The sequence below is a fragment of the Canis aureus genome, chromosome 23 (genome assembly GCF_053574225.1).
Source record: "Canis aureus isolate CA01 chromosome 23, VMU_Caureus_v.1.0, whole genome shotgun sequence".
In the NCBI taxonomy this organism is placed as follows: domain Eukaryota; kingdom Metazoa; phylum Chordata; class Mammalia; order Carnivora; family Canidae; genus Canis; species Canis aureus.
Genome location: NC_135633.1, coordinates 27,487,466 through 27,512,416, shown reverse-complemented (window position 1 = coordinate 27,512,416; position 24,951 = coordinate 27,487,466). Strand labels below are relative to the sequence as shown.

The following is a 24,951-nucleotide window of genomic DNA, read 5'->3' as shown; positions in this document are numbered from 1 at the left end:
AAATAGTTCATAAATGAAAAGGTTCCCAATTTCATTCAGAGTCAGAGACATAAAATTTTATTTTATTTTTTATTTATGTTTTAGAGACATAATATTTTAAGTCACAGTAATATATAATTTCACACCCATTATGTTGACAAAATATGAAGCCAGACATTACTAGGTATTGATAAGGATCTAAATTGGATGAACTGTCATCCACTGTGGGTGTTCTTTAGTAGTTTCATTTTACATCAACACATCTGCAGAAAGGCACTAAGATACACATAAAAAGATGTTCACAGAACCATCTGCATAAAACCAAAGAATAACAAGCAAACTAAAATCCAACACCACTAGGATATATATATTGAGATATCTTCAGATAACTGAACATGCCACAACAGAAGAAATGGATATGCTAAAATTATATGCAGTAACATGCGTGAATTTCAAAAATACATTTGAAGCATAGAAGAGTAAGTGCAGTATGATTCTATTAACAACAAAGTTCCAAAACAGGCAAAACTAAATAATATCTTTTCTATGGATACTTGCATAGGTGCTCAAACTATACAGAAAGGCAACAGAATGAGTACAGGAAGAGTCCAAGATGGTGGAGAAGTAGGAGACCTTAGTTTCATCTGGTCCCAGAAACGCAGCTAGATAGCTATCAAATCAATCTGAACACCTGCAAACTCAACCAGAGATCTAAGAAAAGAACAGCTGCAACTTTACAAATAGAAAAGCGACTACTTTCTGCAAGGTAGGAGGTGCGGAGAAGTGAATGGAAGGAAGGTGATATATGGGAAGACAGACCACAGGGGTCAGGAGCCTCTGGCAGCCAGCACCAGAAAGTGATACAGCAGTGAAGCACAACACTGGAGCCTTTAGAAGTTTGCTCCAGTGAGGGATGTCCCTGCCTGAAAGGTGCTCAGGCAGTGAAGTAGGGGCAGAATCCTAGGTGGGACAGTGTGGTCTCAGGATCCCTGGGGTCACAGAAAGAACAGGGGTGCCTGAGTGTAGCAGAGTTCCCCAAGCATCAGAGTGGGGAAACTGGTTGCAATCAGCGAACCCAGGAGTAGGCTCTCAGTTAGGGGTTACCATAAACCACAAACCACTGCGGGGATGGGCAACCACTCTCTGAGCAGGGGCCCCAACAAGCAGCAGAACCACCACAAGGCCCCCGACCCTGGTACGGGTGCCAGCCTCAGCAGTCTGCAAGGTTTGGAGACTAGAAGTGGGTCCTGTGCCTGAAATACAAATGCTTAATCACAGGCTGGGTGAGTAGAGTGCAGAGGGAGACCAGGGACACAGAAGTGATTGACTGCTTTTCCCTGAGGGCACACTGAGGAACCATGAGCTTCCAGCTCTGGGCTGGAGATTGGAGGGCCACCATTTTCATTCTCAGCCTATATATATATATATATATATTTTTTTTTTTTTTCCAAGATTGTATTTATTCATGAGAGACACAGTGAGAGGCAGAGACACAGGCAGAGGGAGAAGTAGGCTCCATGCAGGGAGCCCAATGTGGGACTCATCCAGGGTCTCCAGGATCACACCCTGGGCCAAAGGAGGTGCTCAACCACAGGAGGCGTCCCATCATTCTCAGCCTCTAAAGCTGCAAGAAAGACTTCAGGGAACAAAAGCCACATAGAGCAATCCTGAGCAAATTACTTTACCTGGCCCCCTGGTAAGGGCAGTGCAATTCTGCCTGGGGCAAAGACACCTGAGAATCAGTTCAACAGGCCCCACCCCCAGAAGATTAGAAAGAAAACAGGCTAAAACCAAGTATATGGATCATAAAGAATTGTAAAATGCCAGCATCAGGGGAAAATAGTATATAGAATTCACGGGTTATTTCCCACAATTCTTTAGTCTTTCAATTTTAATTTTTTTCTTTTTCCTCTTTCAAAGAATTTATTAATTCATTTTTACAGTTACATTCTACTCTTTCACTGTATTTAATTTTATTTTTGGATATAACAAGTTTTTCTTTCTCCACAATCTTGGGATACAGTTTCTTCTAACAAACAGACCAAAATACTCCCAGAATCTAGTGTATGGTTCTGTTCTCTTCACCTGTCTGATCATATTCTCTATCTCTCTCTCTCTTCTTTTTGTTGTTGTGAAAGTATTTTTAAAATTTCCTCTTTACAGGGATGCCTAGTTGGCTCATTGGTTGAGCATCTGCATTTGGCTCAAGTAGTGACCCTGAGGTTCTGGGATCAAGTCCCGAATCAGGATCCCTGCAGGGAGCCTACTTCTCCCTCTACGTCTCTGTCTCTCTCTCTGTGTGTCTCTCATGAATAAATAAAATCTTTAAAAAAATTTTTTTCATCTTTACAGTTGCATTCTATCTTTTCAATATATTTAATTTTATTTTTGTGTACATATATTTTTCTTTCTTTACAATTCTGAAATGTAGTTTCAGTTCATTCAAAAACACACTCAGGATATAGTATATTGCTCTGTTCCGCTCACTTGTCTGTTTATATATTTTTTTGGTCTCTCTTTTTTTTTGGTCTCTTAATTTTCATTTTTACAGTTACATTCTGTCCATTCATTGTATTTAATTTTATTTTTGTACATATATAAGTTTTTCATCTTTGAAATTTGGGGATCTAGTTTTCTAACAAACAGACCAAAATACACACAGGATCCAGTGTATTGCTCTGTCCTATCCACCTGTCTGATTATATTCTCTTATTTTTTTTTTAAGTTTTATTTATTTTCAGTTTTGGGTCTCTTCTGATTTGTTTAGTGTATATTTCTCCAGGATCACTGTTGCCATTTTAGTATTTTGCTCTCTCATTCATCTATTCTTTTCTGGATAGAATGACAAGACAGAAAAACTCACCTCAAAAAAGAGAACAATGGGCAGCCCCGGTGGCTCAGCGGTTTAGCACCACCTTCAGTCCAGGGCATGATGCTGGAGACCCGGGATCGAGTCCCACATCGGGCTCCCTGCATGGGGCCTGCTTCTCCCTCTGCCTATCTCTCTCTGGGTGTCTCTCATGAATAAATAAATTAAAAAAAAAAAAAAAAAACAAGAAGTAGTACTGACACCCAGGGACCTAATCGATATGGACCTAAGTAAGATGTTGGAACTAGAGTTCAGAATAAGGATTATAAAGATACTAGCTAGGCCTGAAAAAAGCATAGAAGACACTAGAGGATTCTTTTCTGTAAAAATAAAAGAACTAACTAAAATTTCATCAAGTAAAAAAAAAAAGGCTATTAATGAGATGCAATAAAAAACGGAGGCTCTAACTGCTAGGATAAATGAGGCAGAAGAGAGAATTAGTGATCTAGAAGACAAAATTATGGATAATAAAGCCAAAAAAAAGAGATAAACAACCACTGGATCACAAGGGGAGAATCTGAGAGATAAGTGATACCATAAAGCTAAACAATATTAGAATAATTGGGATCCCATAAGAAGAGGAAAGAGAGATGGGGGGGGCAGAAGGTATATTGGAGCAAATTATAGTGAAGAACTTCCCTAATATGGTGAAGGAAACAGGCATTCAACTCTAGGAGGCACACATAATACTAAAACATGAAAATCTCAGAGACAATGAGAAAAATCCTAAAAGCAGCTCAGAACAAGAGGTTTGTAACCTACAAGGGTAGGAACATTTGACTGGCAGCAGACCTACCCACAGAGACCTGGCAGGCCAGAAAAGCCTGGCATCATATATTTAAGGTGTTAAAGGAGAAAAAATATGCAGCCAAGAATACTTTATCCAGCCAGGTTGTCCTTCAAAATAGAAGGAAAGATAAAAAGCTTCCAGGACAAACAGAAACTAAAAAAATTTGTGATCACTAAACCAGCCCTACAAAAATAATTAACTAATAATTTAATGTCTCTCCAACAAGAAAATATAACAATTGTAAATATTTATGCCCCCAACAGGGAAGCAGCCAATTATATAAACTAATTAATAACAAAATTAAAGAAACACATTGATAATAATACAATAGTAGGGGGCTTCAACACCCCACTCACTGCAATGGACAGATCATCTTAGCAGAAGATTAACAAGGAAACAAAGGCTTTGAATGACACCCTGGACCAGATGGATTTCACAGATATATTCAGAACATTCCATCCTGAAGCAAAAAAAATACATTCTTCTTGAGTATACATGGACAGATCACATACTGGGTCACAAATCAGGTCTCAACCTGTACCAAACACTAGGATCATTCTCTGCATATTTTTAGACCACAATGCTTTGAACTGGAACTCAGTCACAAGAGGAAATTTGGAAAGAACTCGAATATATGGAGGTTAAAGAGCATCCTACTAAAGAATGAATAGGTCAACCATGAAATTAAAGAAGAATTAAAAAATAATAATGGGGGCAGCCTGGGTGGCTCAGCGGCTTAGCACCACCTTCAGCCCGGGACGTGATCCTGGAGACCTGGGATCGAGTCCCACGTCAGATTCCCTCCATGGAGCCTGCTTCTCCCTCGGCCTGTGTCTCTGCCTCTCTCTGTCTCTCTCATGAATAAATGAATAAAATCTTTTTAAAAAATCATGGAAACACACGTTCAAAACCTTTGGATGGAGCAAAGGCAGTGCTAAGAGGGAAGTATGTAGCAATACAAGCCTTTCTCAGGAAACAAAAAAGGTCTCAAATACACAATCTAACTTTATACCTAAAGGAGTTGGAGAAGGAAGAGTAAAAGCCTAAAGCAAGTAGAAAAGAATTAACAAAGATTAGAGCATTAGTCAATGAAATAGAAACCAAAATTAGAGTAGAAAAGATCAACGGAAACTAGGAGCTAGTTCTTTGAAAGAACTAAAAAGACTGATAAACCACTGGCCAGACTTATCAAAAAGAAAGAGAAAAGACTCAAATAAATAAAATTGTGAATGAAACAGGAGAGATCACAACCAAAACCAAAGAAATACAAACAATTAGAATATATTATGAGCAACTATACGCCAACAAATCAGGCAACCTGGATGAAATGGATGCATTCCTAGAGAGGAATAAACTACCAAAACTGAAACAGGAAGAAATAAAAAACCTGAACAGACTCATAACCAGCAAGGAAATTGAAGCAGTCATCAAAAATATCTCAACAAACACAAGTCCAGGGCTTGATAATTTTCCAGGATGAATTCTACCAAACATTTAAAGAAGAATTAATGCCTATTCTTCTGAAGGGGTTTCAAAACATAGAAATGGAAGGAAAACTTCCAGACTCTATAAGGCCAGCATTACCTTGATCCTAAAACCAGACAAAGATCCCACCAAAAAGGAGAATTACAAACCAATATCCCCAATGAACATGGACACCAAAATTCTCACCAAGATACTAGTCAATAGGATCCAACAGTACATTAAAAGGATTATTCAGTATGACCCAGTGGAATTTATTCCTGGGCTGCATGGGTGGTTCAACATTCAGAAATCTATCAATGCAATATACTACAGTAATAAAAGAAAGGACAAGAACCATATGATCCTCTCAATAGATGTAGAAAAAGCATTTGACAAAGTACGGCTTCCTTTCTCGATTAAAACACTTCATATTGTAGGGATAGAGGAAACATACCCTAATATCATAAAAGCCATTTACGAAAAACCCACAGCAAACATCATTCTCAATGGGGGAAAACTGAGAACCCTTCCCCTAAGGTCAGGAACACAGCAGGGATGTTCACTATCACCACTGTTGTTCAACATAATACTAGAAGTCCTAGCCTTAGCAAGCAGACAACAAAAGAAATAAAAGGCATCCAAATCAGCAAAAGAAGACAAACTCTCACTCTTTGCAGAGGACATGATATTCTATGTGGAAAACCCAAAAGACTCCACCCCAAAATTGCTAGAACTCATACAGGAATTCAGCAAAGTGGCAGGATATAAAATCAATGCATAGAAATCAGCTGCATTTCTATATACTAACAATGAGACAATTAGAAACAGAAATCAAGGAGTAGATCCTGTTTACAACTGCATTCAAAATCATAAGATACCTAGGAATAAACCTAGCCAAAGAGGCAAAGGATCTGTACTCAGAAAACAAAATAAGATGCGTTATCTTATTTTGATAGAACACACCCTCTGGTAGCTTCCTGAGAAAGGGAGATTAATTTTGAAACTCTCCATGCCAGATGATGTTACTGAGGAAGATACAAAGAAATGGAAAAACGTTCCATGGCTCATGGATTGTAAGAACAAATACTGTTAAAATGTCTATGCTACCTAGGGCAATTTATACATTAACTGCAATCCTTAACAAAATACCATCAACTTATTTCACAGAGCTGGAACAAATAATCCTAAAATTTGTATGGAATCAGAAAAGACCCTGAATAGCCAAAGGAATGTTGAAAAAGAAAACCAAAACTAATGGCATCACAATCCCGGACTTCAAGCTCTATTACAAAGCTATAATCATTAAGACAGGCACAAAAACAGACACATAGATCAATGAAAGAGAACAGAATAGAGAACCCCGAAATGGATCCTCAACTCCGTGGTCCACTAATCTTGGAAAAAGCAAGAAAGAATATCCAATGGAAAGAAGACAGTCTCTTCAACAAATGGCATTGGGAAAATTGGACAGGCACATGCAGAAGAATAAAACTGGACCATTCCCTTACACCATACACAAAAACAGACTCAAAATTATTGAAAGACCTAAATGTGAGACAGGAATCCATCAAAATCCTAAAGGGGAACACAGGCAGCAAGCAACCTCTATTATCTAGGCTGCAGCAACTTCTTGCTAGACAAGTCTCCAAAGGCAAGGGAAACAAAGGCAAAGATGAACTATTGGGACTTCATCAAGATAAAAAGGTTTTGCACAGCAAAGGAAACAGTTAACAAAACCAAAAGACAACAAACAGAATGGGAGAAGATTTGCAAATATCTTATCAGATAAAGGCCTAGTATCCAAAATCTATAAAGAACTTATCAAACTCAACACCCAAAGAACAAATAACCCAATCAAGAAAGTATGAGCAGAGGACAGGAACAGACATTTCTCCAAAGAAGACATACAAATGGTCAACAGACACATGAAAAAATGCTCAAAATCACTGAACACTAGGGAAATACAAATCCAAACCAGAATGAGATACCACTTCACACCAGTCAGAATGACTAAAATGAACAAGTCAGGAAACAACAGATGTTGGCAAGGATGCAGAGAAAGGGGAACCCTTTTATACTGCTGGTGTGAATGCAAGCTAGTGCAGCCACTCTGGAAAACAGTATGGAGTGGAGGTTCCTTAAAAATTTGAAAATAGAGCTACCCTATGACCCAGCAATTACACTACTGGGTATTTACCCCAAAGACAAAAGTAGTGATCTGAAGGGACACCTGCACCCCAATGTTTATAGCAGCAATATCCACAGTAGCCAATCTATGCAAAGAGCCCATATGTCCACTGACAGATAAATGGATAAAGATGTGGCGTATACATCTATCTAGCTAGCTACACACACACACACACACACACACACACACACACACACACACACAGGAATACTACTCAGCCATCAAAAAGAAATCTTGCCATTTGCAACAATGTGGATGGAACTAGAGGGTATTATGCTAAGCAAAATAAGTCAATCAGAGAAAGACAATTATCCTATGATCTCACTCATCTGTGGAATTAAGAAACAAAATAGAGGATCATAGGGGAAGAAAGGAAAAAATAAAACAAGACACAGAGACAGAGACAAACCAGAGGAAACAAACTGAGGGTTTCTGAAGGAGATGGGGGGTGGCGGGGTGGGATAACTGGATGATGGACATTAAAGAGGGCATGTGATGTAATGAGCACTGGGTATTATGTGAGTCTGATGCATCAGTGACCCCTACCTCTGAAACTAGTAATACATTATATGTTATTATATATAATTAACATTATATGTCAATTAATTGAATTTAAATCAAAAATAGAAAATAAAATAAAAGTTTTAAAAAAGAAGCAAGAGAATGATAAACATGCAATTCAAGACTATGGGGAGTGGAGGTGCTTTTGGGGAAAAGCAAACAGGCATCTAAAGTGCTAATAATAATAATGTCCTATTTCATAAGCCAGGTGGTAGATACATGGGGATTTATTTTGGTCTTCTCTACACTACACATACATACTTTAAACCTTTCTGTATACTTCACAAATAAATTTTTCTAAATAAAAAGAACCCTTTGAGAAATCTGTAAAACTTTTCTTAATATGATCACATTAAATAATCTATCAGGTCTATTTTTTTCTTTTTAAATTTCCATTCTTGGCACCTTCCATTCTGCTCCAAATAGGACTGTTTACTCTTGGAGATGATGAAATGCTTCATTTCACCATCATCCTGTGAATTCCTCTTGCCTCTCTCCTGTGCTGAATCCTTGATTTCCATATCAGGTATTTTTCTTGATGCATTATCTTATTTTGATAGAACACATCCTCTGGTAGCTTCCTGAGAAAGGGAGATTAATTTTGAAACTCTCCATGCCAGATGATGTTATTATCCCATTTTCACAGATAACTAACAGTTTTACCAACAACAGAAATTTTATGTCAGGAACTGTTTCTATCCATGGTAATTAGGTACCTTGATAGATCTAACTTTGGATGTACCGGCTAAAATTGTATGTATGTATGTGTAAAAAATATATATATAAAAATAAATATACAATATGTGAGATTGTATTTATGTATTATCATACTTTTACATGTTATATATAAATTATATATTCATTCATTCATTCTTCGTAAATGCAAGGATGTCTCAGCAAGAAAGTAAGGAATATGGAATACTGAGGCCAAAAGTGAAGGTGGGGACCTAAAGAGGCACTTAGTACATTAAAGCTGGCTTTTATCTTGATAGATTTACCAACTATCTAAATGGAGGTTTGGGGGGTTTCTTGGGGCACACAAAATGCAACGTAAAGCCCAAGGTGAGGAGCCTTGCTGGGCAGCCCTGCAGGAAACCTTTCTCTCATAAAGCTGGTATCTCAAAAGACAATTCTGTCAGTGAAAGGGTAAAGTAGAATTAACTCTGCTCCCTAACCCAATCTCAGGACTAAAAGAAAAATATCTGTCTTGAAACTTGGCATTGAATGGAAGGGATCTTTTGTGACTAGGATTATTTGTTCTAGCTCTGTGAAAAATGCTCCTTGTATTTTGATAGAGCTTACATTAAACGTGTAGATTGCTCTGGGTAGCAGAGATGTTCTAACAATATTTGTTCTTCCCAACCATAGCCATGGAATGTTTTTCCATTTTGTTGTGATGTTCTCAATTTCTTTCATGAGTGTTCTATAGTTTTTTGAGTACAGATCCTTTGCCTCTTTTTTTTTTTTTTTTAAAGATTTATTTATTTATTCATGATAGACTAGAGAGAGAGAAAGAGGCAGAGACACAGGAGGAGGGAGAAGCAGGCTGCATGCACCGGGAGCCTGACGTGGGATTCGATCCCGGGTCTCCAGGATCGCGCCCTGGGCCAAAGGCAGGCGCCAAACCGCTGCGCCACCCAGGGATCCCTCCTTTGCCTCTTTGATTAGGTTTATTCCTAGGTATGTTATGGGCTTTGGTGCAAATGTAAACAGTATTGATTCCTTGATTTCTCTTTCTGCGGCTTCATTATTGGTGTATCGAAATGCAACAGATTTCTGTACACTGATTTTGAATCCTACAACTTTACTGAATTCGTGTATTAGTTTTAGCAATTTTTTGGTGGAGTCTTTTGAGTTTTCCACATAGAGTATCAGATCATCTGCAAATAGTGCAAGTTTTTCTTCCTTGTCGATTTGGATGCCTTTTATTTCTTTTTGTTGTCTGATTGCTGAGCCAGGATTTCTAGCACTATATTAAATAACAATGGTGAGTAGACATCCCTGTCTTATTCCTGACTGTAGAGGAAGAGCTCTCAGTTTTTCCCTACTTAGGATGATTATTAGCTGTTTGTCTTTTTCATATGTGGCCTTTCTAATGTTAAGGTATGTTTCCTCTAAACTTACTTTTTATCAAGAATGGATGCTATATTTTATCAAATGCTTTTTCTGCATCTATTGAGATGATCACAATGGTTCTTATGTCCCCTCCTTTTTTAAAAATTAATGTGGCATATCATGTTGATTGCTTTGTGAATACTGAACCACCCTTGCAGCCCAGGAATAAATCCCACTCGATCGTGGTGAATAATTCTTTTAATGTATTGTTGGATTTGATTGGCTAATATCCTGTTGCGAATTTTTGCATCCATGTTCATCAGGGATATTGGTCTGTAATTCTTTTTAGTGGGGTGTTTGTCTCGTTTAGAATCAATGCTGTCCTCATAGAATGAGTTTGGAAGTTTTCCTTCCATTTCTATTTTTTGAACAGTTTGGGAATAGATATTAACTCTTCTTTAAATGTTTGGTAGATGGGGCAGTTGGGTAGCTCAGTTGCGTAAGACTCTGCCTTTGGCTCAGATCATGGTCCTGGGATCAAGCCCCACATGGGGTTCCCTGCTCAGCAGGGAGTGTCCTTCTCCCCCCTCCCCCCCCTCATGCTTATGCTCTTGTGTCTCTATCTTTCTCAAATATATAAATAAAATCTTGAAAAAAAAATATTAGGGCAGCCCAGGTGGCTCAGCGGTTTAGTGCTGCCTTCAGCCCAGGGTATGGTCCTGGAGATCGAGTCTCACATCAGACTCCCTGCATAAAATGGAGCCTGCTTCTCCCTCTGCCTGTGTCTGTGCCTCTCTCTCTCTCTCTCTATGCCTCTATGTCTCTCATGAATAAATTAAAAAAAAAAAAAGAATTAGAAAAAAAAAAATTAATGTTTAGTAGAATTCCTCCTGGGAAGCCATAAAAGACCCCAATTAGTCAAAGCTATCTTGAAAAAAGAAAAGCAAAGCTAGAGGCATCACAGTTTTAGGCTTAAAGCTATATTACAAAGCTATAGTCATCAAGACAGTATGGTAGTGGCAAAAAAACAGACACATTGATCAAGGGAGAAGAACAGAAAATCTAGAAATGGACCCACAATTATACAGTCAACTAGTCTCAACAAAGCAGGAAAGAATATCCAATGGAAAAAAGAAAGTCTCCTTAACAAATGGGTTTGGGAAAACTAGACAGCCACATGCAGAAGAATAAAACTGGACCACTTTCTTACACCATACACAAAAACAAATTCAAAATTGAGGAAAGACCTAAATGTGAGACAGGAATCCATCAAAAGCCTGGAGGAGGACACAGGTAGCAATTTCTTTGACATTGGCTATAGAAATTCTGTACTACACACATCTCCAGAATCAAGGGAACAAAAGTAAAAATGAACTATTGAGACTTCACATCAGGATAAAAAGCTTCTGCACAGCAAAGGAAACAATCAACAAAACTAAAAGGCAGCTTATGGAAAGGGAGGAGGTATTTGTGAATGACATGTCTGATAAAGAGTATTCAAAATTTATAAAGAACTTATGAAACTCAACATGCAAAAACCAAATAATCCAGTTAAGATATAGGCAGAATATGAATAGACATTTTTTCAAAGATGGCATACAGCTGGCTAACAGGCAACATGAAAAGGTGCTCAACATTTCTCATCATCAAGGAAATATAAATCAAAACTATAATGAGATAGTACCCCACACCTGTCAGAAGGGCTAAAATTAACAACAGAGGAAACAACAGTTATTGGCAAAGATGCAGAGGAAGGAATCCTCTTACACTATTGGTGGGAATGCTGGTGCAGCCACCCTGGAAAACAGTATGGAGGTTCTTCAGAAAGTTAATAGAACTACCCTACGATCCAGCAATTGCACTACTAGGTATTTACCTAAAGGACAAAAAATAATGATCTGAAGGGACACAGGCACCCTGATGTTTGTAGCAGCATTTTCAATAATAGCCAAATTATAGAGAGAGCCCAATGTCCATCAACTGATGGACAAATAAGATGTGCTATATATATGTGTATGAACACACACATACACACACACAGGAATATTAGTCAGCCATCAAAAAGAATGAAATTTTGCCATTTGCAATGATGTGAATGGAGCTAGAATTCTATTATGCTAAGCAAAACAAGTTAGTCAGAGAATGACAAAAACCATATGATTTTATTCATATGTAGAATTTAAAAAACAAACATATGAACATGGGGAAGGCGGGAAAAGAAAGGGAGGCAAGGCACAAGAGACTCTTAACTAAGAGAACTAAGGGTTGATAGAGTGGACACAGGCAGGGGATGGGCTAAATGGGTGATGGGTACTAAGGAGGGCACTTGTGATGAGCACTGAATGTTATATGTAAGTGATGAATCACTAAATTCTACCAATATTATACTCTATGTTAACTAGAATTTAAAAATTTGAAACAAAAAAATGGAAGGGAGGAAGAAAAAATCCTTCTCTGATGAAACTAACCACACAGACAGTTGTCAAACTGATTTTGGCTAAATTTATACCACTTATATACTCTAAGAAGTTTCAAGTTGAGAATTTAAAGTGGGATTTAGACTGGTAGTGCTCTCAGGACCCAAGTGGAATCAAAGAAAATCCTCTTTGAAGAGATCAACCTTCATTCTAGGACCACAAACTCCCAAACATAAAGTTCCAAAGTACATGACCACCTCATAGTCAAAAAGTATAAAATAGGGCAGCCTGGGTGGCTCAGTGGTTTAGCGCCACCTTCAGCCCAGGGTGTAATCCTGGAGACCCAGGATCCAGTCCCATGTCAGGCTCCCTGCATGGAGCCTGCTTCTTCCTCTGCCTGTGTCTCTCATGAATAAATAAATAAATAAATAAATAAATAAATAAATAAATAAATAATCTAAAAAAAAAAAAAGCATAAAACACGTGAGGAAACAAAGACTTCAGGGACTGAAATAATCAGAGATAATATAAATAACTGATATGTTTTACAAATAATAAAAACTTGAAACAAACACAATTACAATGAAAAGAATAGAATTGAAAAACAAATGGTAAGGTTTAACAAATTAGACACAGTTAAGGGTGAACTAAATACTTGTTCAGATAAACTTAGATACATGTAGCATGTAGCACAGAAACAAAAGATGAAAATTATTAAAGAAGTTAAGAAATACGGAGGAGAAATAACTTACTATGTCAAATTGGAGTTCCAAGAGAAAATTAGAGAATGGATATAGGTAATCTTTGAAGAGTAATAGCTAACATTTCCAGAACTAAAACTTCAAAATACAGATTCCTAAAGCCCAATGAATGACAAGATTTTAAGAGAATTACTATATTATAGTAAAACTGCAGAACATTAAAGATAATTATGTTAAAAGTAGCTCCACCTCCCAAAATACAAAGTGATATACGCACTAATTTGTTCATTTTGGCACTATTTGAAATACAAAAGAATGGAAAGAACTCAATGTCCATCAGTAGAGAGAATGGTTGAATAAACTGTGTTGCATACATACAATGAAGTACTCTGTAGCTGAAGGCAGAAAAAAAGAATGAAAAAGATCTGTATACACTGTTGGGTGACCAGGATATATTAAGTTTTAAAGTACTATGCAGAACAGTATATATGTTATCTTTTACCTAAGAATATAAATACATACACACACACTTTTTAAAAGTAGAAGAATTGGGACACCTGCATGGCTCAGCTGCTTAAGCATCCAACTCTTGATTTCAGCTCATGTCATGATTTCAGAGTTGTGAGATCAAGCCGTGTGTTGGGCTCCATACTCAGTGGGGAGTCTGCTTGAGATTCTCTTTCCCTCTCCCCTTGACTTTACCCTTCTAAAACAAATAAATAAATCTTTTAAAAATGTATTAAAAAGGGAATCCCTGGGTGGCTCAGCGGTTTAGCGCCTGCCTTCGACCCATGGTATGATCCTGGAGTCCAGGGATTGAGTCCCACTTTGGGCTCCCTGCATGGAGCCTGATTCTCACTCTGCCTATGTCTCTGCCAATCTCTCTCTCTCTCTCTCTCTCTCTCTCTCTCTCTCATGAATAAATAAATAAAATCTTTAAAAAAATAAAAAATAAAAAATATATTAAAAAAATAAAAGTGTAAGAATTAAACAAAAACTAATGAAACCCTGCAGTAGGGTACTAGAGGGAAAATGAATAGATGTCATAAAGTTTCTGAATGTATACTGCTTTTATAGTCTTAATTTTGGAGTCATATAAATAATTTCTTTTTTGTTTTATGAATACGTTTAACAGTTTATAGAATCCAATCACCACCACCACCAACAACAACAAAAAAGAATTAACCTAATGGTATATAAACAAGTATTCCACGTGACTTTAAAACATAATTATTTGACTTTTCATCTCTGGTGGGACATACTTTAAGAAAAAAAGAAAGAACTGAATAGAAATCTTAAACAGAGTTCAGTAATAATGTTGTTGATAGTTTTAATTGGTAGCTTAACTGGTTATTCTGAACATCATATATGTGCATATTTACATACATATATCAAGCAAGTAGGTAGGTTAATGTCATTAGGAACCAAGATTTCCATTGTAAAGGAAGACAAAATTATATAAAATCAAAGAAGTAAAAAACTCTGTAATCTTAATTGGAAATATTAGTATGAATTCATGATTCCTTTTGTTTTATTTTGTTTTTTTAAAAAAGTATATTCTAACTCAGCATATTGCAAAGGTCTACAAAAATAAGCAACCTGGTAGCTATGAGTTTCTCTACTGCCCAGACTGAGATATTTAAATACCATTTCCAGATCCTAGAGGCTGCCTGTATTACCTGGTTCATAGGCTCTTCCTCCATTTTCAAAATCAGCAATGTAGCAATTCTACATTTCTCTCAGACTTTGACCTGTTCTTCTGCATCCCTCTTCTTTAAAGGACATTTGTCATTACTTTGGGCCCACCCAAATATTCAGGATAATCTATTTCATTTTTAAGATTTGTTTTTTTGACAGACAGAGAGAGAAACTTTGCATGCATGTACATGCACAAGCAGGCGGAGCAGCAGAGAGAGAAGGAGAAGCAGGCTCTCTGTTGGGCAGGGAGCCCAATGCAGAACTTGATCCCAGGATCCTGGGATCATGACCTGTGCTGAAGGCAGACAATCAACTGAGCCATCTAGGTGCCCCAAGATAACCTATTTTAAAGTCAACTGATTAACAGCCTTAATTTTCCTCTGCCATGTAAAATCATAAATACCTTATAGATAGAACCTGAGCATCTTTAAGGTGCTATTATTCTGGCTGCCACAGGTTCCTAAAGTCTTCGTATTATTTTAGAAGAATGGGAGTACTGATTAAATTTGGGACTTCTATAGATTAAGTACTCATGTTTAAATGCCTCAGGCAAAATCTAAGGAATCCATTAAAAAAAAAAGAACTGGTTAACAAGTTCACTAATGCTTCAAAACACAAGATTAATATACAAAAATCAGTTCTATTTCTATACACTTGCAATGAACAATCCAAAATGAAATTAAGAAAACAACTTAATTTATAATATCACTGATCAGAAAAATATACTTAGGAATAAATTTAAACAAAATAATGCAACACTTACACACTGAAAACTATGTAACATTGCTGGAAGAAATATAAAAAGACCTAAATAAATACAAAGGCACTCCGCATTCATGAATCAGAATATTTAATTTTGTTAAAATGGCAATACTCCCAAATTGATTTACAGATTTCAAGCAATATCTATCAAAATTAAAATTACATCTGGCTTCCTTGCAGAAATTGACAAGCTTATCCTAAAATTCATAGGAATTCAAGGAACCCAAAAAAGTGAAAACAATTTTTTTAAAGAAGACAAAGTTAGAAGACTCATACATCATGAAACATCTGGCTTCCTTGCAGATATTGACAAGCTTATCCTAAAATTCATATGGAAATTCAAGGAATCTAAAATAGCCAAAACTTTTTTTTTTTTAAAGAAAGAGTTGGAAAACTCATACTTCATGATTTCAAACTTACCACAAAGCTACAGTAATCCAAACAGTGTGGTAGATATATAAATCAATAAGGAATTAAGAAATAAATCTATACACTTATGATCCATTGATCTCTGACAAGAATGCCAAGGTAAGTCAATGGGGTAAGAGGAGTCTTTTCATTGGATATTCACATACAAAGGAATGAAAGTGGACCCACTCCTCACATCATACACAGAAATTTAACTTAAAATGGATCACAGACCAACAGTTAAAACTACAAAACTCTAAGAAGAAAACATAAGCATAAATCTTCATGATTCTGGGTTAGGCAATGGGTTCTTAGCTATGATACCAAAAGCACAAGAAAAGGAAAAGACAATTTGAACTTTATCAACATTAAATGTTTGTGCTTTAAAGGAGACCATCAAAAACATGAAAAGACAACCCACAGAATGAAAGAAAACACTTGCAAATCATAGATCTGATAAGGAACTTTTATCTAGAATATATAAAGAACTCAAAACTCAGTACAAAGACAGCTAACCCAATTTTTTAAATGAGCAAACAATCTGAATACATATTTCTCCAGAGAAGAGCTACAAACGGCCAATGAGCATATAAAAAAATACCCAGCATCATTAGTTACTAGATAAACGCAAATCAAAACCACAATGAAGAACCACTTCGCACAACCAGGATGACTATAAACAAAAAGATCAACAATGACAATTGTTGTCAAGAATGTGTAAAAATAGGGCAGCCCCAGTGGCACAGCGGTTTAGTACTGCCTGCAGCCCGCGGCGTGATCCTGGAGACCCGGGATCAAGTCCCACGTTGGGATCCCTGCATGGAGCCCACTTCTCCCTCTGCCTGTGTCTCTGCCTCTCTCTCTCTCTTTCTCTCTCTCTCTGTGTCTCTATGAATAAATAAAATCTTTTTAAAAAATGTGGAAAAATAGAACCCACATATATTGCCGGTGAGAATATAAAATGGTGCAGCTGCCTTAGAAAATAGTTTGTCAGTTCCTCAAAAGATTAACACTGAGAGATACCATGTGATCCAGCAATTTCACTCCTAGGAATACTCAAGGAAAATGAAAACAAATGTCCACCTTAAAACTTGTATATGAATGATCACAGCAGCATTGTTCGTAATAGCTAAAATGTAGAAACAACTCAAATGTCCATCAACCACTGAATGGATAAGTAAAATCTGGCATCTAAAATGGAATACTATTCAGCAATAAAAAGGAGTGAAGTTAGGACACCTGGATGGCTCAGCGGTTTAGCACCTGCCTTCAGCCCAGGGCATGAACTTGGAGTTGGGGAATCAAGTCCCACGTTGGGCTCCCTGCATGGAGCCTGCTTCTCCCTCCGTCTGTGTCTCTGCCTCTCTCTCTCTCTCTCTCTTTTTCTGTGTTTCTCATGAATAAATATATAAAATCTTTAAAAAAAAGATGGTAGAAATAAAACCAAATATATCAAGGACAGACTAAATTCACTAGACTATTTTCTAGGATAGCCTATGCACAAAAATGAAGCTGATCTGAAGCAAGTATCCTCAGAGGATATTTTTTTTTAATTCCAGCTATATACTATTTAAAAGAGACAAACAGTTCCAAAATTAAAGAGACAGATGAAGATATTGTAGGGAAATACTAGCCAAAAAATTTTAGGCCAGATATTCTTTCTCAAAATATAAGGCATTTTTCTATCATCTTCTAAGTAAGGTAGTGTAGTCGATTTTTTTTTTTTACTAAGAATCTTTTATTCCTCATATTTCTAAATTTAACCTTAAACTAGAACACATTACTGTCTAGAAGATTCCTTAAACTTTCTCTTCTATTAAATTTATAACTACTATACATATTTTCATTTCCAACAGCTATTTCTTGTTCTCTGAAACCAGGTTCCCCCCTGCTTTTTAAAGAGCATCCTATTCTTGTTTCACAGATGCCATATTGTCTCTTGTCTCTCTGACAAGAGGTATTAGGTTTTTTTAGGATTTTCTTTTACTCTATGAATTCTTGTTTCCCTTTCTCATTTTTAGTATCTGTCTTTTGTGTTAGAGGCTTTCCCTAGATGTCCAGTGATTCTATAAGAGAACAGGGCTTGTTGACTATTCAATATGACTATACATTTAACAGAGTCCTAGCCTTTTAAATGAGGGACTCTTCCCCCAAACACCAATAACTGCATGTCTTTTACCTTAGGCCAGTCAATTCTCCGGAGAGAAATCCTCCAATTTCCTGCCTGGGAACATAAGACTAGGTATTAGCCTTCTCAGAAAAGATCTGAATAATCTCATTTGTTTCCTCATTCAACAAACATTCACTGAGATACTATTCACAGGATACTATTGTAGGTTCCAAGGGATACTTCAGTGAACAAAACAGACCTAAGACCTTACTGTTCTGGTGTTTGCACTCCAATAGAAGGAGACTTAAGTAAAAATTTGTCAGATAGTGCTGTTATGGAAAAAAATAAAGCCAGGAGGGGGAGACAGTGAATGCCAGGTTAGGAAGAACTGTAGTTTTAAATCAGGTGGCTAGGGAAGACACCTTTAAGCAAAGATCTGAAGGTGAGAAAGCAAGCCATGGGTGTGTCTAGAAGACAGAATGTATACCTTCACTTAACCCTTACTCGCATACTGTTGCTTTACGTTTATTGTCATATGGCTACTGCCTCTGAGGCCAGACACTCTGGTTCAATTTCTTCTTCTTCTTCTTCTTTTTTTTTTTTTTTTTTTTTTTACATTTTTAAATTTATTTTTTTAATATATTTTTTTAAAGATTTTATTTATTTATTCATAGAGACAGAGAGAGAGAGGCAAAGACACAGGCAGAGGGAGAAGCAGGCACCATACAGAGAGCCTGACGTGGGACTCAATCCCGGGTCTCCAGGATCACGCCCTCAGCTGCAGGCGGTGCTAAACCGCTGTGCCACCAGGGCTGCCCACATTTTTAAATTTAAATTCAATTTGCCAGCATATAGTATAACACCCAGAGCTCATCCCATCAAGTGCCCTCCTCAGTGCCCATCAGCCAGCTACCCCAATCCCCCCACCCACCTTCCTTTCAGTAACCCTTTGTTTGTTTCCCAGAGTTAAGAGTCTCTCATGGTCTGTCTCCCTCTCTAATTTTTCCCACTCAGTTTCTCTAAAGGTTAACCATCACATTGAGGGACAGGAGATCTGGGAGTCTAATGGTGCATTATACAGATTTTCAATCAATCCTCCTGTTTTAGCCCCCTTTCCAGAAGTACTTAGCAACTACAATTCCTGAGCCTGTATGGGGTTATGATATGGATTAGCTTGTACTTCCATTCTCCTGTGGATAGTTTTCAGTTTGCTCTTCTCTGTTAGTTAATATTCAACTTGCTATCTTCCTGAATCTTGGGAGCCTATCGTCTCTCTTCTATTTGTCCTTTGGTATTATTCCTTTTTCCAAATTACTGTGCCATAAATTAATAGGGCTTGGTAAGAGAATGGAGATAAACAAATGAATTAATTTCTGCAATAAACCTCTAGGGTAGTTATTTCTATTTTGCAAATGAGAAAACTAAAGCTAAGGGAGGTTAAATAACTCATCCAAGACAGTAGCTGAGCTAGAATCTTATTCTCAGTGTTATTACTTCCCTTATCAGTTTTCAATACTACCTTCAAAATAATACTAGGTTCTCCATTCTTGAAGTCACCCAAGTTAAAGATGAGCATGTAGAAACCTCCAGAAGAGGTGAAAGAGGATAAGTTCCTGCTGTGGGGGTAGTGACTAGCAGTGTCTCTCTAGTAGCAAGCCTGAGTACCATAGAGACTGAAGAAAAAGTCAAGGTTTACAAATGTAGATGGCAAGGGGACAGAGCAGGAAGGTGGAGTGAGATGGAGAATCAAGACAACTCTTAAGTTTCTCTGATGCCATTCAAAAAAAAAGAACATAGGAGGCCATTATAAAGAGATCTAAGTTAATAAATACTGATTTACCATGTGATTGAAAATCCTAGATCCTATTCCTATTAGCTTTCTTTGTTGGCCATTAGTCAGTGTTGTTACTTGGGCATCATGGAATCCAAAAATGAAAATAGTAGCATTTACCACAATGTCCTAAATTAGACAGGATACTTATGGTCCCATATATGATGTGGTTTCAAGCAAATGAATGAAAGCTTATCTCACTTAAGACCACTTTCAAATAAGATACTTAATGCATGGGAACTTCTAACCTGCTGAGTCAGATCATACAAAAATATATACTTCATTTTAAATGTATAGATAAAGACAGGCTGCTGCAGCACCAGAAGAACTATAATCTTCTATCTCTGATAACAAAGAATTTTGCTTTACTTAGGTTTAGAAAATCTTCCAAATCTTATTTCTGCCACTTACCCAACCTAATTAATAACTTATTTTTCCAAAGTCCTAAAAGTGAAGAGAAAAAAAGATACAACAATTTTAGTACAGTGATCTGGCCTCAAACAAAAACAAAATCACTGAGATATCAGTAATGAAAGCAAGAAAGTAGGTTTTTTGATGTTTTATAAGGTCTTAGTATAGCTGTTTACTCTTAAAATCAATGTTTATAGCTGTATTCAGGAATCAGAACTTATGTAAGTTATTATTGTTTGGATAGTACCATAACAGGAAGAAAGCAAGCAGGCTTGGTTGGAGTCAGAGTTTAAAAGCCAATAAACTCCATATAGAAGACTCTAATAGGAATTCCTTGTGGCTCAGCAGTTGAGCATCTGCCTTCGGTTCAGGGCATGATCCCTGAGTTCTGGGATCAAGTCCCGCACTGGATTCCCTGCATGGAGCCTACTACTCCTTCTGCCTGTGTCTCTGCCTCTCTCACTGTGTTTTTTATGAATAAATAAATAAAATCTTAAAAAAAAAAGACTCTAATAAGTACATAGCTCAGAACCAACCACCATATAACTCCCTTCTCTGACTCACCTGAATGCCATAATAATGGAGAATATATTTCATAAGATATTTCATTTCAGATATCTTTAGGGCAATTTTCTAGAGCCTCTTTCTAGTCATGATTTGCTTATATAATCAAATAATTTAATTCCATTTCAATTAAAGTGACATTTGAGTATGCCTTTTATGGAAGGCCCTGATATACTTCCTGGGCATTTGGGATATCAGCAAGCAAGTTCCCACTGATGAATATAACTTAGTTCTTGCCCTCAAAAAACTCATGCCTGGGAGAAAATAAGTAAGAAAACAGTCACTGTATATTAAAACCATGACAGAAATAAGCCTAGCATACTATGAAAACTCATAGATGGCACATTCAATCTATTCAATCTATTCATTCAATTCAATCCCACACAATGGGAACAGAATCAGGTCAGGGAAAGATTCACAAAGATGAGGTCTGGTGTGAAGATTTTTCTTAAATGTTATAAAAATTTGAAGTACTATCCTTATTAAATAGTGACCTGGACTGGGAAAGTAATTTCTCTAATTACCAAATAAAAGATTATGACTTCCCGATATTTGTGAGAAAAATGTTAGTATAGAGATTCTACAACTTAAAAATGGGTTTATATTCCAAAAATCTGTAAAGTAGGTGGTTGGGAAAAATGAAGCACATTTTCCCAAGTTAACATTATTATGAATATTAGTAAATTCTCTGGGTAGTTCTACCTTCAAGGCTACTTAGTCATAATATGATAAAATGCTTTTTTTTATGATGAAATTCAGCTAATATAACAATGTAATTCAAGTGATCAGCACAGAAAATTGAATTTGAAGTGATTTTAATATATCTTGAACCATAGTTCTTATGCTTTAGGAAAAGCTGATTTAATTAAAGGGATGAAAAGGATTAAATGAAACAAACCATTCATGTATTTGTGCTAGGCACTTTACAAGCATTATCTAAATTTAATCCTCATAATAATCTGGGCTATATTTTCTTAATAGAATAAAGATAGAAGGAAACCACAGATGGCTATAATGGATATAAATAGGGCACAAGTTCACTTTAGTACATTGTCAATAATTACAGTTTTAAAATCTCATTTCTATACTGCACAAATCTATGGTTTTCCCTTCCCTACTAAATTTTAAACTACTGGAAACAATATCATGTGTCCATTGTATCAGGGCATTATTCATTCCTTCATCAAATGTTTATTAAGTTCCTGTGTGCTAACCACTTTGGGGCAAGTAAATAAAACACAGGAGTTTACAATTAAATTAGGGAAGACTAAACAAGTAGACCACAATGTAGTTATTAGAATAGATAAAATTCTGTATATACACAGCACTATCAAAAGTAAGATGAACAATAATTTTACGTACTACCAATTAAAGACACATTTGACCAGTTAGAATTAACTTTAAATTTCTTAAAAAGCTCTTTCATACTGATTCAACATATATCACTTATGGGTATAAAGGAAAATGAAACCAAAATTAAATACTTAAAATATTTCTAACCAATTTCTTCATGCTGAGAGTCATATTCTCTTTTGAATCACTTTGACTAATATGGTCCAACACCAAGAACATTGGTGATGGAGTATTTCTTAAAACTAAACATCAGCTCATATGCTGACTTTCCATTACATAGAGAGCTATATTACTTTTTGACTCTAACTTTAGGAATAATGCTTAACTTACCTAATTGAAAACCCACTTCTTCTCACAACCATTCAATTCTTAGTTAAGAGAGTGTGCCACACTTTTGTCTCCAGAATTTTCTTCCAAGCTACCAACACCTATTTGCAAGTTTTGATGCTGGTTTTAGTGTTTGCTCATACAAGTGGGGAGAACCAAGATAGGGTTGTTACCTGACCAATAGCAATTGTTAAGGCACTATCATTTTAAATATGAAAAGAAACGTATCAGAATTCATGAATTATAGCAAATAGGTTTCCATTATCTAGTTTTATAATTTAAATAATGATTCTACATATACATAATCTCTTTCTCTTCAAAACAACTGAGGCTAGTATTATCCACATTAAAATTTTTTAAAAGTTTCTATTGAAGTGTAATTAACATATAATGTTGTATTTAGTATTATCCGCATTTTAAGAAAATCAAATCAGGCTTAGACTAGTTAACTAGTGTGTAGTAGGCAGAAAGGGAATCCTAGCTTGTTAATTTAAAACCTATATTCTTTCTACTACAGAAGTACAAAATAAATTTTTTTTTAAATATTTATTTATTTATTTATTTATTTATTTATTCATTCATGAGAGACACAAAGAGAGAGGTAGAGACACAGGCAGAGGGAAAAGCAGGCTCCCTGGAGAGAGCCCACAACGGATTCGGATTCGATACTGGGTCTCCAGGATCATGCCCTGGGCTGAAGGCGCACTAAACCGCTGAGCCACCCGGGCTGCCCTCAAAATAAATAGTATTGATAAAGGGTTGGCAAACTATGGCCTGGAGGCAAATCCAGCCATTGCCTGTGTTTGTATGGCTCATGAGCTGAAAATGTTCTTAACATTTTTAAAAGTTGGGAGAGGAACTCCTGGGTGGCTCAGTGGTTGAGCATGTCTGTCTTTGGCTCAGGGCGTGATCCTGGAGTTCGGGGATCAAGTCCCACATCAGGCTCCCTGTGAGGCACCTGCTTCTCCCTCTCCCTACGTCTCTGCCTTCTCTGTGTCGCTCATGAATAAATAAATAAAATCTTAAAAAAAAAAAAGCTGGGAGAAAAAAAGAATAATACTTAATAACATGAGAAAATGACATGAAATTAAAATTTTAGTGTCCACAAAAATAGTACTGTTGAAACACAATTACATTCAATCACATATTGTTCATGGCTGCTTTCACTATACAACAAGACCTTAGTAGCTGCTACAGAAACTGTATTGCTTGCAAACCATAAAATGGTTACTATCCAGCCCTTTACAGAAAAGTTTACCAATCTCTGGTATAAACCATGGGTACTATGAAAGGACAGAAAATGGAAAAAATACTGTAGGCTGAATGGTCAGGAAAAGTTTTAGGATCCCATTTTAAATGAATGTTGTGTGCCTCATGTCCATTAAATCAAATTTTATAAAAACATTTATCTAACTGTGCTACCACAGAAGGTGCAAAGAAATAAAAACAAAGGCCCCTGCACTCCAGATCTTCAATTTTATTGGAATAACTTTAAAAAATTACCATGAGATATAAATTATGATAATTAATTATGGTAATTGCCAAATTACATAACCATAAAATTATGATAAATTTGATATAACAATTAAAAATGCAATATCGAGTAGTAATGCACAATAATTGAAAGGTGAGTAGAAATGACTAAAAGTGTAATGTAGCTCAGAGGAGGAATAGAACAAGTCAATGAGCAGCACTGAAAGTATAATAAACTTGGCAGTTAGTAAGTGCAAGAAACATTTAGGGAGCACTGAAAGTAAAATAAACTTGGCAGTTAGTAAGTGCAAGAAACATTTAGGGAGCACTGAAAGTAAAATAAACTTGGCAGTTAGTAAGTGCAAGAAACATTTAGGGAGAGCTTTTAATAGTAAACTGGTTGCTTTGATCCCTACACTTGGTAGAGTCACCAATGTGCAGGTACCATCTCCTTGGAAAATAGTCTTTACTCTTAAGAGAATAACGGATAAATTGAACAAGAACAAAAAACCCCAATCCTATTAAATACAGGTCTTCCACAAATAATTGCTAATTGACATTTGTTCTCTTATAGTAATGGAATTGCTTTCAGGTTTGGGGAATCACAAAAGAAAATAAAACCAAAACCAGCTATGAATCTTTACATATAATAGACTAATTGCAGGCATGAGCTTCAACCATGAATATTTTAAATTTCAGATTAAGACAAGGTATTTGGAAGCACTCACAACACACTTTGCCTAAGTGCTGGTGCTGAAATAAAGTATAGATTCCATTATTTCATGAAGTGAAACAGCTTTCAAGAGAAAGGGAATATAAGTTAGGTTACACCATTTTAATGGAACTGGTGAAAAAATGAAATTGTTCTTACAAAATGAGGCCAAATAGGTCAGTACTTAAGTAGCCAGCATGGTGAAAACCAGGGAAATTAAGATACAACTTCTACCCTTAAGAAGCTCACAGTCTTGAAAAATAGATGTCAACCAATAA

The 24,951-nt window shown here is 36.4% G+C and overlaps 1 protein-coding gene across 1 annotated transcript in view; it reads right to left on the bottom strand.

The window, feature by feature from the left end:
* The window catches only part of PPME1 (protein phosphatase methylesterase 1), an 82,886-nt gene that overhangs the window by 47,633 nt on the left and 10,302 nt on the right, over nucleotides 1-24,951 (bottom strand). The gene's annotated exons all lie outside the window — the stretch shown is intronic.